Here is a 13,182-nt window from a genome sequence, read left to right as displayed (position 1 = left end):
ACTCATCCATCCATCCATCCATCCATCCATCCACTCATCCATCCATCCATCCATCCATCCACTCATCCATCCACTCATCCATCCATCCATCCATCCACCCATCCATCCACTCATCCATCCATCCACTCATCCATCCATCCATCCATCCATCCATCCATCCATCCATCCATCCACTCATCCATGCATCCATCCATGCATCCATCCACCCATGGATGCATCTGCTGACAAAACTTGATACCTGCTTTCAAGGTGCTTGTGGATGAGAATAACACACGTACAGGCGTGGGGAATCAGACAGATTGACCGTGTGCATGGGTGAGGAGTCAGACTGCTCAAGTCTTTCTTAGATGCTCTGATGAAATGAAAAGGGAACTTCAGTCCTTGTCCAGGAACAAACTTGGCAAAGTGTGTCTAAAGATGGAGCCAGTCTCTCATGGGAGTCAAGGCTGCTGTTTCTGGGGACACAACTCTTCCCCCTGGGCTGTGGCTATCAGTCCTTAGGCAGCTGTGACTGGGGCAGCCTGTGTCCTTTGTGCCAACATTGTCTCACTTGGCTCTCTACTGACTTTGGCCATTTCTCCTCAGTAAACAGTATAGAAGATGCCTTCCTTAATAAACGTTCTTGGCATAAGAAATGGCTCATGCAACGGTTTATATTGCTGTGAAGAGACACCATGACCAAGGCAACTCTTATAAAGAAGAACATTTCATTGGGGGCTGGCTTACAGTTTCAGAGGGTTAGTCCATTATCATCATGGCAGGAAGCATGGTGGTGTGCAGACAGACATGGTGCTGCAGAAGGAGCTGAGAGTTCTACATCTTTATCCACAGGCATCAGAAGTGAATGCCACACTAGGCCTGGCTTGAGCATATGAGACCTCAAAACCCACCTCCACAGTGACCAGTGACATACCTCCTCCGCAAGGCCACACCTACTCCAACAAGGCCACACCTCCTAATAGTGGCAAACATTCAAACACATGAGTCTATGGGGGCTATACCATACCTATTCAAATCACAAGAGAAGGAGAGAGAAAGAGAGAGAGAGAGAGAGAGAGAGAGAGAGAGAGAGAGAGAAGGTATAGAGAAGATGGAAACATTGAAAAGATAGGAGTCTAATAACCGCGGGACACATATCATGTATCTTGAGCACAACACAATTATCTTTTTTTGTTGTTGTTTTTCAAGACAGGGTTTCTCTGTGTAGCCCTGGCTGTCCTGGAACTCACTCTGTAGACCAGGCTAACCTCGAAGTCTCGAACTCAGAAATCCGCCTACCTCTGCCTCCCAAGTGCTGGGATTAAAGCTGTGCCCCACCACTGCCCGGCCATAATTATCTAACTGTTGATGTCATTCCATATATCTGTGGTTAAAGAATGGAGGCGATCAAAGTTGACACTGCAGGCAGCAACATTACTGTGGCCAGGCCATGGTGTCTCACACCTTTAATCCCAGCACTTGGGAGACGGAGGCAGGTGGATCTCTGAGTTCAAGGCTAGCCTGAACTACAGAGTGAGTTCCAGGACAGCCAGGGACATACAGAGGAAAAAAAAAACAAGCAACAACAAGTGTCATTGTGAAAAAGCAGTAGTTTATAGACTGTGGTCCCAGTGTCTCACCAAACCTGTTACTGGATTCCTCAGGCAGAAGTCTGACACTGGAGGGTCCTAACACACCATAACACTCAATGTAAAAAATGATGGTGTAGTAGAGGAAGTTATCACTGGCTGTACAGGGAAGGGCTTGGAAGCATCCCCAGCCATGTCTTCAATAAGCACACAAGAGCTTGGTGGCTCTATCAAAAAAGGACTAGAAGGGTGCTAGGCAGAGGCTTGCAGGGTTCAGCTGTCTTTGTCAAACTATTGTCTATGGCTCCAGGATGGCCGCACGGAGCTTCCTTGCAAAGGAGAAAGTTGCTACTGCTTTAGGGAACTTCTGAGTCATCACAAGCTGTTTAACCATCAGGTCTATTGTTCCTGGATTCTAAGGTGACTGCAAGAGAGAGTGACTCAGAGAGACGGACCAGGCAGAAAGGCAAGAAGAGACTAGTTCCTCTAGATTGACGGCGAAGATTACAGCTGTTTGGATGGTATTCCAATGGGAAGAAGACATTAGTTTTGTTGTATATGTGTGCATATGAGAGAACATATGAGAGAGAGAGAGAGAGAGAGAGAGAGAGAGAGAGAGAGAGAGAGAGAGAGAGAGAGAGAGTCACAGAGGGAATATATGTGAATGTGGGACATATATATGTGATATATGTGTAAATGCAGGAGGCATGTACAGCTATGCATATTCATGGTGGCCTGAGGAAAGAGTCACACGCCTGGTCCTATTGTTCTCCATCTTATTCCTTTGAGACAATGTATCTTACTGAATTGGAGCGAACCAACAGCGAGCAAGCCCCAGTGATCCTCCTGTTTCTATCCCACGGTGTTGGGTTTATAGACTCGCATACTGCCAGATCCAGCTTTCTACATGCTGAGACCTACACTCCCAGTCCTCAGGCTTACGTGACTAGAGTTGCTACCCATCTCTCCAGGTCCTGGGACGCTGTAAAAGCCTATGGGTGACAGTTGTTAATCTGACACAATCAAGAGTGATGTGTGAAAAGGGAACCTCAATTGAGAAGATGTCTCTATCAGGATGTCCGTGGGGCACTTTCTTCATTGATGATTGATGTGGAAGAACCCAGTCCACTGTGGGCGGTGTCACCCTTAGGCAGATGGTCATGGGTTGTATGAGAAAACCACGAGGAGTAAGCTAGTAAGGAGCCTTCCTCCATGGTCTCTGCTTCAGCTCCAGCCTTCAGGTTCCTATCTTGGCTTCCTCTGCTGATAGACTGTATCCTGTAAACCAAATAAACCTTTCTTCCTTAGGAAACTTTCGGTTGTAACATTTTATCTCCGCAATAGAAAGCGAACTAAGAAGGCTGGCTGTGACTTCTCTAGTAGCTCACCTTGTTGCTTTCTCCTTTGAAACAGAGGATTACCAGCTGGAGTTGAACAGCCCATTTTTTAAACATATTTTTTAGACTTATTTGTTTTGTATGAGTGTATAAGAAGCAGAGTTTTAAAAAATTGCCCTTTAAACATGTAAAAGAAGGTTAGTCAAAGAATCCCACTACACCCAAGGGTGCACCTGGTCACCAGAACCCAATGACATCACTCACTCAAGACAACCAGACACAGTCCTACAACCCCATGACAGTCAGTGGACAGTATATAAGCGGACACCAGGAGCAATGCTCTGCTCTACACATCTGGAGAGAAGCCACCTTGATCTGTTCTGTGGCTGGAGAGTCTCCCCCAGGACCCTGATCCTCGGATCAGAGACTAATGTTAGAGACTGGACCTGACTGACCTTCAGTTAAGATAAGTCACAGAGGAGGGCAGCCTTGGGGAGATAGGCTTTGAACTATAGTTAGGAATTTGGGGGGGGGGGGGAAATTGTGTAATGACCCTTCAGCATAATAAAATACAACTTTTGTTATACTAGCTACCTGTATCTGCCTTCTTGTTCGCAACACAGTATTATATATATGTGTGTGTGTGTGTGTGTGTGTGTGTGTGTGTGTGTGTATCACATGTATGCCCGGTTCCTATGGAATTCTGAATGTGGTGTCAAAGTCCACAGCACTGGAGTTAGGGATGGTTGTGAGCTACCATATGGGTATTGGAAACTGAACCTAGAGCTTCTGCAAGAACAGTCAATGCTGTTAACCACTGAGTCAACTCTTCAGCCTACCCCCCCTTTTGCAGTACAGGTGCTTGGAACCTAGGCCTTTATGCATGCAGGCTCTCTGACAGGTACAGAGGAAACCTCACCTCCTGAGCCCTTATCCTGCCTTACCCCCACCACACATCTGCAGGATCCTTGCACAGGGAGTGTCTTTAGCAAACACGGCCTCAGAGTCCCTGTTATACCAGGAGCAGTAGCAACAGATTGCCTGGGAACTGCAAGAAATTTAATTTCATTGGCTTCACCCCAGAGTTACTAAATCTGAAACTCAGGGTGGGGCCCAGCAATCTGTTTTAACAAGCCCTCCTGATGAGTCTGCACTGAAGCTTGGAAACAGCAAAAGAAAGAGAGTTAAGAGACAGATCCACCAGAAGTTCAGGACGATAGTTACCAACCAGGAGAGTTTCCCATATGTCTGTGCACCATGTGTTTGTAGTACCCATGGAGACCAGAAGAGGGCGCCAGATCCTCTAGAACTAGAGTAACAGTTGTGAGCTTTCTTATAGATGCCGGGAACTGAACCCAGGTCCTCTGTAAGGCCAGTTAGTGCTCTTAACTGCCAAGCCATCTTCCCAGCCACTGGCCTGTTTTTGTTTTTGTTGTTGAGATTTTTAGGTTTCTTTGTTTTTTGTTTTCTTCCTCATTCTTATATTAAGCTGTTGATCTATTTCCTGAATAGAATCAAGCAATCTTGAATCCAAAATGTGCATTTCCACAGACATAGCTCTTGACAGAACTAAAGTAGATTACTTAAATTTCCAAGACTCAGAGCCTAACCTAATCGTTTGAGTAGACCCTGAGTATTAAAAGTAATAAAAACTCAAACCATGGCTAGGGGGTGGTATGTTGGACTATGAGAGGCAGCTGGGTACCTGGTCGAGCAGGCTTTGAACCCCAGAGACCCTCAGGGATGGGAGGAGTTTGGCCTTGCTCCTGGGCCCCTGGTTCTTTTCACATAGCTACAGCCCTCTACAGAGAGGTCTGTGTCCATCGGTCACATAGGACACCGCTCCTACTAGCCCCTCCACAGGTAGAGGGTGTGACTACAGGACACAGAGCCTCAAGATAGATCTCCATATTCATGAGATACCTAAAGGCCAGAGGGTGTAGCCAATTAAGCATTCCTTCCCACACCCTCTTCCTTGTAAAAGGTATTTAACCTCAGGCCCGCCCTGAGAATACCAGGGTATAGCTTCATCCATTTTCCACCATGACAATAAATAGCTTAAGAGTATTGCCTATGACCATGGAGTATCTCTCTTTTTGGGGGCCTGCCATGGGGAACTGTGGAGAAGGTCTTCAAATACTGAGCCACCGTCTGCTCTCTTGCCGGTGACCTCTCTATGCTTCCAGCCATGTAGGCCGCCAGCTCAAGCAAGGGAGCCAAGCCAGCCATGACCCAGCCGAGCGAGTTACAGTGACCAAGAGTCTCATACCCCCTTCAGCTATGGGTCAATCCTGCCTGTCTGCCCTTCCGTGGCCTCTCAGCGGCGCCTGAGAGCCCAAGGGCCTGAGAACCAGTCGGTTCCTGGCTGCCTCTTGGCCCAGGGACCCCCAACTCAAGAGCTCCAGCCCCTGCAGGACCTCAGACTGTGTTCCCTCACTCTCAGAGCAGAGTCCCATGGCTTCACACAGCCCGATGTCCATCTGGTGTGGAGTGAACACAATCAACTTCCCATGCCTCTACCTCTCTGAGCTGTGGCCCTAGCCCCTTGGAGGCAGCAGACTCGGGACACACAATTCAACACAACAGGATCCATGCCCACACACACTACAGCCCAACAGTGGTAGTACACCCCTGTCTTTAAAAAAGAAAGGAGGGCTGGAGAGATGGGTCTGTGGTTAAAAGCACTGGTTGCTCTTCCAGAAGACCTGAGTTCAATTCCCAGCAACCACATGGTGGTCCCTGACAATCTGTAAAGGGATCTGATGCCCTCTTCTGGCATGCAGCTGTGCATGTAGCAAAGTATTCATACATAAAAAAAAAAAAGAAAGGAAAACAAAAGATAGATACATAGACACATAGATTGATGATAGGTAGGTAGCTGATAAATAGATCAATAGATAGGTAGATAAATTGATGATAGATAGATAGATAGATAGATAGACTGACAGACACATAGATAGGTAGGTAGACAGAGAGACAGATAATAGACAGACAGATAATAGACAGATAGATAAATGGATGGATAGATAGATAGATAGATAGATAGATAGATTGAAGTCCCCACACACATGTTACTCAGATCCCAGGACCCACATGTCCTCTGTAATTTCACTTCCAAAGCATTGTAGCCCCTCCTCTGGCCTCTGCAGGTACTGAACTCCTACACTACCCAGACATATATGCAGGCAAAACACACATGAAATAAAGTTTTAAAACAAAAGCCCTTGGATCATACCTCAACAGAAGCCGGTTTCCTGGGACCTGCTTGTGTTCCAAGGGACCTTAGCTCCCTCTGTCTCTTAAGCCCCCACCCATAAATCTAAACAAACTTCTCCCCAAAACGCACTCACTGTGGTCTGTGCATTTTCCTCTCAAATTATGGGACGAAAACCAAGAGGCTACTGACTCTGGAAGGTTTCGTGTGACCACTGTATCTTCACTTCTGAGTTTGAGCCCACCTGAGGCCTCTGTAGAGCTCAAAGACACCCCCAAATTTCCTGAGAAACCAGATGGTACCCTCCCTGCCTTGAACTCCAGCTCGCTGCCCCTGCAGGTGATGGGAGACTGAATCAGAAGGCAAAGCAAAGGAACAGCTGCTACAGGAGGAAAACCATTAGGGGAGAGACAGAGAGGAATTCCAGTTGGGCTGAGGTCACCACAGGCCAGGCTGGTCACCGCTGGCCAGGCTGGTCACCACAGACCAGGGTGGTCACCGTGGGCCAGACTGGTCACTGTGGGCCAAGCTGGTCACCATGGGCCAGGCTGGTCACTGCAGGCCAGGCTGGTCACTGCGGGCCAGGCTGGTCACCGCGGGCCAGGCAGTGATGCTGGTGAGTCTTGATACCTGAGCATCTTGCATCTGGTGAAAGCTCATTTCTAACCTCAGCTCACAATCAGATTATCCTGCTGTGGGAGTCTTCGAGCAGCAAGCACCGTGATAGTGTGTAAATGGAATCTGTACCTGCAAGTGGGAGTGATTCCTTCCAGGTGCCCCCTCCCCCCCCCAGCAGAATGTTTGAGAAATTAGAAGCGATGATCTTGTTTCCTGGGTGGTCCATGAGAGACACCAGCGGAAATCGGGGTTTGGTGGACATCTGGGGATGTAACTGTCCTAGCAGACGTGAATGTGCTCTAAAGAGGGACACCTGTGACCCGTCTGTCCTTCAGCTATCAGGCTGCTGGAAAGATAGTTCAAAAGAAGCCCCAATTTCCCCAGGAGCCTTCTGCTAGAAGGAAAAGCCCCCGTACCTGATGCAGCCGGAGGAGGAGCTTGTCTCCTGGAGAGAGACTCCACACAGTTGTCAGCACACTTTACAAGAGAGCAGAGAATGACTCTTCTTAAACCTTGACCTCACTGGGTGTGGTGGCTCATGCTTTTAATCCCAGCACTTGGGAGGCAGAGACAGGCAGATTTCTATGAGTTTGAAGCCAGTCTGGTTTACAAAGCAAGTTCCGGGACAGCTGGGGTGGTTACATAGAGAAACTGTCTTGGAAAAACAAAACAACAAAACCAACAAACAAACACCCCTTGCCCTCAGGTCAGAGCCCTAAAATAGACTGAGGTGGAGGATTATACTAGACTAGTTTTTCTTCCTCTCAAGGCAGCCACATTGAATAAATCTGTCTCCACTTCTATTTCTTGTAGGCTTAGATTTTTCTAAACCTACTTTAGTAAGGGTTTTTAAATGCTTTAACCTCCTTAACCTGACCCAGGGCAAAGGAAGATGTGGGCTGTCTAGAAATAGTTCTTTGGGTTGATTCCAATCTTCACTATCAGTTCACACGAATCAGAGGCAGCAGTAGTTCAATCCACTTTCAAACACCATTCACCAATCAGCAACGGCAGTTCAATCCAGAAGAAACCTAGAGGCTCTGCCAGTCAGCCTTCCAGAAGCGGGAGGAAGCTGCCAGAACATCACAAGAAGTTCTCTGGTGCATTTCTCTCTATGAAGTCATGACAAAAGACGATGAACAAAGAAGGCAAGGCGAACCAATGCCATAGTCCCGTCCACTGTCTGTTGGATTATACTTATATCCTTTCTAAACATCATATTGAAAGCTTCCCCAGATTTAAAAATAGACTTGGCACGACGAGAGCTCTCAAGTAACTCCAGAGACCTCTTGATGCAACGGCAAGAGTCAGGTTTAATGAACGAAGCTTCGGTCCGAAGCGTATCTCACGTAGGAGACAGCGGATTCGACCCTGAGATCTAACAGTTTAGGAGATTTAAAGGTAAAGGTCGGGGGAGGAAAGGGGTTGTGGCACAGTCATATACAATTGGCTGTTTCAAACATCTGTAATGCGTGTAAACGGATCTCACGAGAACTGTCCCTGGTTTCTGTGGCCTTGAGACTCAGTGTGAATTTTATCTGAGTCAGCTCACCACCTGGCAGGATTTAATTAGCAAGTCCTTGGGCCCTTCGGTGGGAGTTTTTAAAAACATCACAGGAACAGATGGGTGTTTTAATAATGTTCTCTTTCTTAAGGACACTTTCCCTATCTTCTACAGCCAGTGGATCTTTGGACCTTTGTTTCCCTGCATCTTTTGTGACAGCCTTGGGTTAGCAAGTTAGCTGATTTATTTTTGACTATTTGTATTAGTAAATTGAGGCTTACTGTTATATTATTTATCTAACTTTAAAAATACCCTTTCAATATGTCCTCTCAAGTGTCCGCTCTAGCAAAATGTCACACGCTGTCTTTCCAGGCAGCTTCTAGAAGAACACCATGTGTCTGCTTCAGCAAAACATCCTCTCATAAGACAGTTTCCTGAAAAACATCACATGACACAACTGAGTCTCCGAAGAAGCCAGAAAATTGTATTTCAATTTCTGCTTAGTTGTTTAGTTGGTTTATTGACTGTGGCTGAGCCCAGCTTGTTCGAGCTGCCAAAGGCCCAGACTTCGGCCTAACAGCTCTAAAGCCATGGAGGGGTTCTAGTTTCTTGTGTCTCAGGATAGAGAGAAGGAAGAAAATAAACATGATAAATCAAGGTCTTAGAAGATTTACTGATGCATTTGCTTAAGAAATATTAAATTACAAGCTGAAGGGGGGGGGGTTGAGGCACCACCTCAAATCCAACTCAAGATAAGTCATGTGCTAACCAGACTTCTTGGGGTCCTAACATGGCTAGAGTTTAGCTTCACTGAGAGTATGTTTGTTTTGAGATTTGCTTGCCTGGGATGCTCATTAATCCTCTTAGCAGGAAAAGTGTGAGCATCAGGCTAGCTGCTACCTGGAAAGCAGTTCTGCTGTGTGTGAAAGATAACAGCGACGGTCTTTGCCCTGTGACTCCTCCCACTGGCCCAGTTGTGACAACAGACAAACAAAAACCCTGTACTTCAGCTTCTGTAAAAACCTGCCTAATTGAGGCTGGAGAAATAGCTCAGTGGTTCAGAGCTCTTGCAGAAGACCCAGGTTCAGTTCCCAGCACCTTATGGTTGCTCACAACCGTCTGTATTTTCAGTTTCAGAGATCTGGCGCCCTCTTCTGGCTGCACAAGGACTGCATGCAACATGATGCATTGACATCCATACACGTCAAATAAAATAACAACAACAATAATAATAGTAACAAGACATTTAAAAAAATCCTGCAAGGCAGTGGTGGCGCACACCTTTAATCCCAGCACTTGGGAGGCAGAGGCAGGTGGATTTCTGATTTCAAGGCCAGCCTGGTCTACAGAGTGAGTTCCAGGACAGCCAGGGCTACACAGAGAAACCCTGTCTCAAAAAACAAAAAACAACAACAACAACAAAAAAAATCCCTGCCTAATTGCTCATATTGTAAGGGGGTGGGGCCTTAAAAAGCCACTTGCAGATGACTCTATAAACTGTAACAACTTTATTGGGGGTGGTTCCTCTTTGGGCATTAGTCAGAACCAGCCACATGGCTTTTATTAAATAATTTTTTCCCTTGTTAATAATCTTTGAGTGCTTGGAGTGAGTCCTCACCAGGAGGGTTTAATCTGTCAATTGCAAAGGACTCAGACAAAGACAAGAAGATATTTCAAAAGCAAGAACGGTGTCTTAGCAAATAATGCAGCTCCCAGGGAGAAAGCCTGTGGAACAGGGAGAAAGTTCAGAAGCTCAAGGGTAAAGACGGAGCTGTCACATCACGTCTTGGAGACTTTCTGGCTTTTGCACAGCTGAGAGTTCTTGCTCACTGGCTATCCACTGCCTGTAGCTCTACTTACAACGTCAGGCACACTTGTCTCTTTGGCCTCCTAGGCCACTCCAGAGAGAGCCAATAAGGCTGTATGCTTTAGTATTACAAAAAGCCACAGGTCCTTCAGGAGTTCTGTTGGAATTCAACTAATTTGTGTGTGTGTGTGTGTGTGTGTGTGTGTGGTGTGTGTGTGTGGTGTGTGTGTGTGTGGTGTGTGTGTGGTGTGTGTGTATGTGTGTGGTGTGTGTGTGTGTGGTGTATGGTGTGTGGTGTGTGTTTGTGTGTGTGTGTGTGTGTGAGAGAGAGAGAGAGAGAGGGCATGTAGGGTCAAGAGGACAGCTTTGGAGCTTCGGGGATCAGTACTCTTCTCCCAACATCAATGCCAGAGATCAAAGCAAGTTGTCAGGCTCATGTGACAGGCACTTTTATGTGCTGTGTGGCCTTACTGGACCTGGTGGTGTGCTGAGATCAGGCAGTACCCTGCCCTAAATTAGTCCATATGTTGTAACATGGTAGTGTTTCCAGACCGTTTCTTGCCCTGAGGCACTCCATTTTAGAAGCAGTTTATTTTTTTTAAATGAGTATTTTTGTGTGAGTCTACATTGTCTGTGTGTGTGTGTGTGTGTGTGTGAGAGAGAGAGAGAGAGAGAGAGAGAGAGAGAGGGAGAGAGAGAGGAGAGAGAGAGAGACTTTCTATCTTATTTTACCTCACACTGACACTGACACTCAAGTCTGTGTTCAGGGTACTGACAAGGGGTTTAAACTTCAATAGAAGGTAAGAGGTAACAAAGTAAAAGTCCTATTCAGGGCTATTAGTCCATCACTGACCCATCTTCCTCTTGGCTTTGGTCTATAAAGAAACAATAAGAACATTCAACTGCATAACAAGCTTCTCTACCTTAAGGCATGAGCCTCTACCACAGACTTGGGGGCCGGGAAGGAGCAAGTAATGTTTACTGAGTAATCCAAAAACGAAGTGCTCACATCTGCAGTCTGTAATACCTGACTCCCCTCAGGTCAGCAGCACCCCATCGGGTGGTAGCGGCACGTTAGTAATGTGGCTTCTCAGGCCATCCCAGAGATAGCCAATCAGAATGCACACTGAACAAGGTGCCCAGGGGTGGGGGTGGGGAATCTCCTTTGCACGGTGAAATTTGGGACGCATTGCCATAGCCATTGTGGTAAGAGCACTGCAGATACCTTCAAGAAGCCTGATCAAGCTGCAAATGAAGAAGGCACCCAGGGAGAAAGTCCCAGAGCCTTAGAACAGGAAGGAACTACCTTTGTATTTGTTTTGGAGGCCAGAAGAGGGCGCCAGATCCCCCTGGAACTGGAGTTAACAGATGGTTGTGAGCTTCCTTATGGGTGCTGGGAACTGAATCCCGGATCCTCTGCAAGAGCAGCCAGTACTCTTAACTGAGGAGCCATCTCTCCAGCCCTGAGGAGTTACCTTTAAGTCAGAGCACACAAATTAAAGGAGGCAATGTTTGAGCTGGGCACAAAGAGAATGAAAACCAACTCTATTGCTAAAGCCATCTTGGTAGAGATCCAAAGACATTCTATAGAGACACTCCCTTCAGCTACCGGGCTGTTAAAACATTACTCCTCCTAAACCGCAATTTCCCTAAGAGCTTCGTGTTGGGAGAAGGAAAAAGCTGAAATGGAGCATGGAGATAGGGTGGGATGGGAGATGGGGTGGGGCGCAGGGTGTGTGAGTGGTTCTGAAGGATGAACTAATCTCCAGGCAAAGGGATTTCACGCAGTTTCAACAACTTGTCAGACTGATGGAGACACAGGAAAGGCATCATTTTAGGGACTGGAAGGCCGTTCTGATATTTCGATTCTTGTCCTTAAAAAGATTCTTAGCCAAAAACAAACAAACAAACAAACAAACAAACAAAAAATACCCAAAGGGTTTAGGGGCTCTGGCCCCTGTTCAGACTTCTTATTTTTGCTCTCCTAGAGGCTCGATGGAGGTGTGACTGAAATTTAGCCCAGCACCTTGTGGGTGGGACATCTCTCTTCCTTTGGGACAGGGTCTCATTCTGTAGCCCAAGCTGACTTTGAATTCACTCTGTAGCACCTGTGATCCTCCTCCTTCAGCCTCCACAGAGCTGGGAGGATAAGTATGTGCCACCATACTTGGCGAGAGTTTTTCTTACACAAAAATTTGAGGCTGATAGATGGAAAAGAAGAGAGAGATTTATATTTCTGATCTCTACAAAGTAAGGAAATGATGGATCCAAATATGTAGGAATAGAAGCAAAAATATAGAAACAAGCAAACGCAACGTCACCTCAACTCTTTCATAGTGCCCAAATGCAGCGTCCACATGTCAAACGTACATGAAGAAAGGTTTATTAAATCAGACATAAGTCTTATTATGTGATAGGGCACAGTAAAGAAACTCTGACATGACCACTCCATAGTATTGTTTTTATCGTATATAAAAGAGAAAACAGATCCTGGGGCATCTGGAGGAGTCCAGAGTGGAAAGAGAAACAGACTGGGTACAATCAGGGCGGTTCAGGAAAGAGAAGGGACAAAAACAGCAAGAGGAGGTGTGGGGAACAGGGAGGTAGAGACCGGGAGGAGGAGGGTGAAGGGAAAGGGGGAGGTGAGGGACAAGAGAGGAGGGAGGGGAGGAGGAGGGACTGGAAGGGGTAGAGGAGGAGGAAGAGAGAAGGGGAGGGGAGGAGGAACAGAAAGGGAAGGGAGAGAGAGGGGGAGGGAGAGGGAGAGAATCGTGTGAATAAATGGGAGGAAACCTTGCCGTTATAAAGAGAACAAATGGATGTCTGGGAGGAGGGAATCCTGGGGATGCTAGTGTGTTCTTTGAAATGTATAACAAATACTTGAGAATCGGGACTGAGGGACCCTGGAGGCAAATATGGATTTTGATACCACGGATATATGCCAATGGAGCTGGAGGTGTGGCTCAGTAGTAGAGCCCCTGCCTAGAATCCCCCAGTGAGGGGCTGGGGGCGTGGCTCAGTAGTAGAGCCCCTGCCTAGAATCCCCCAGTGAGGGGCTGGGGGCGTGGCTCAGTGGTAGAGCCCCTGCCTAGAATCCCCCAGTGAGGGGCTGGGGGCGTGGCTCAGTGGTAGAG

Source organism: Grammomys surdaster, unplaced genomic scaffold (genome assembly GCF_004785775.1).
Source record: "Grammomys surdaster isolate TR1022 unplaced genomic scaffold, NIH_TR_1.0 125671, whole genome shotgun sequence".
NCBI classification, from domain to species: Eukaryota; Metazoa; Chordata; class Mammalia; order Rodentia; family Muridae; genus Grammomys; species Grammomys surdaster.
Note: the sequence above shows the minus strand (reverse complement) of the source record.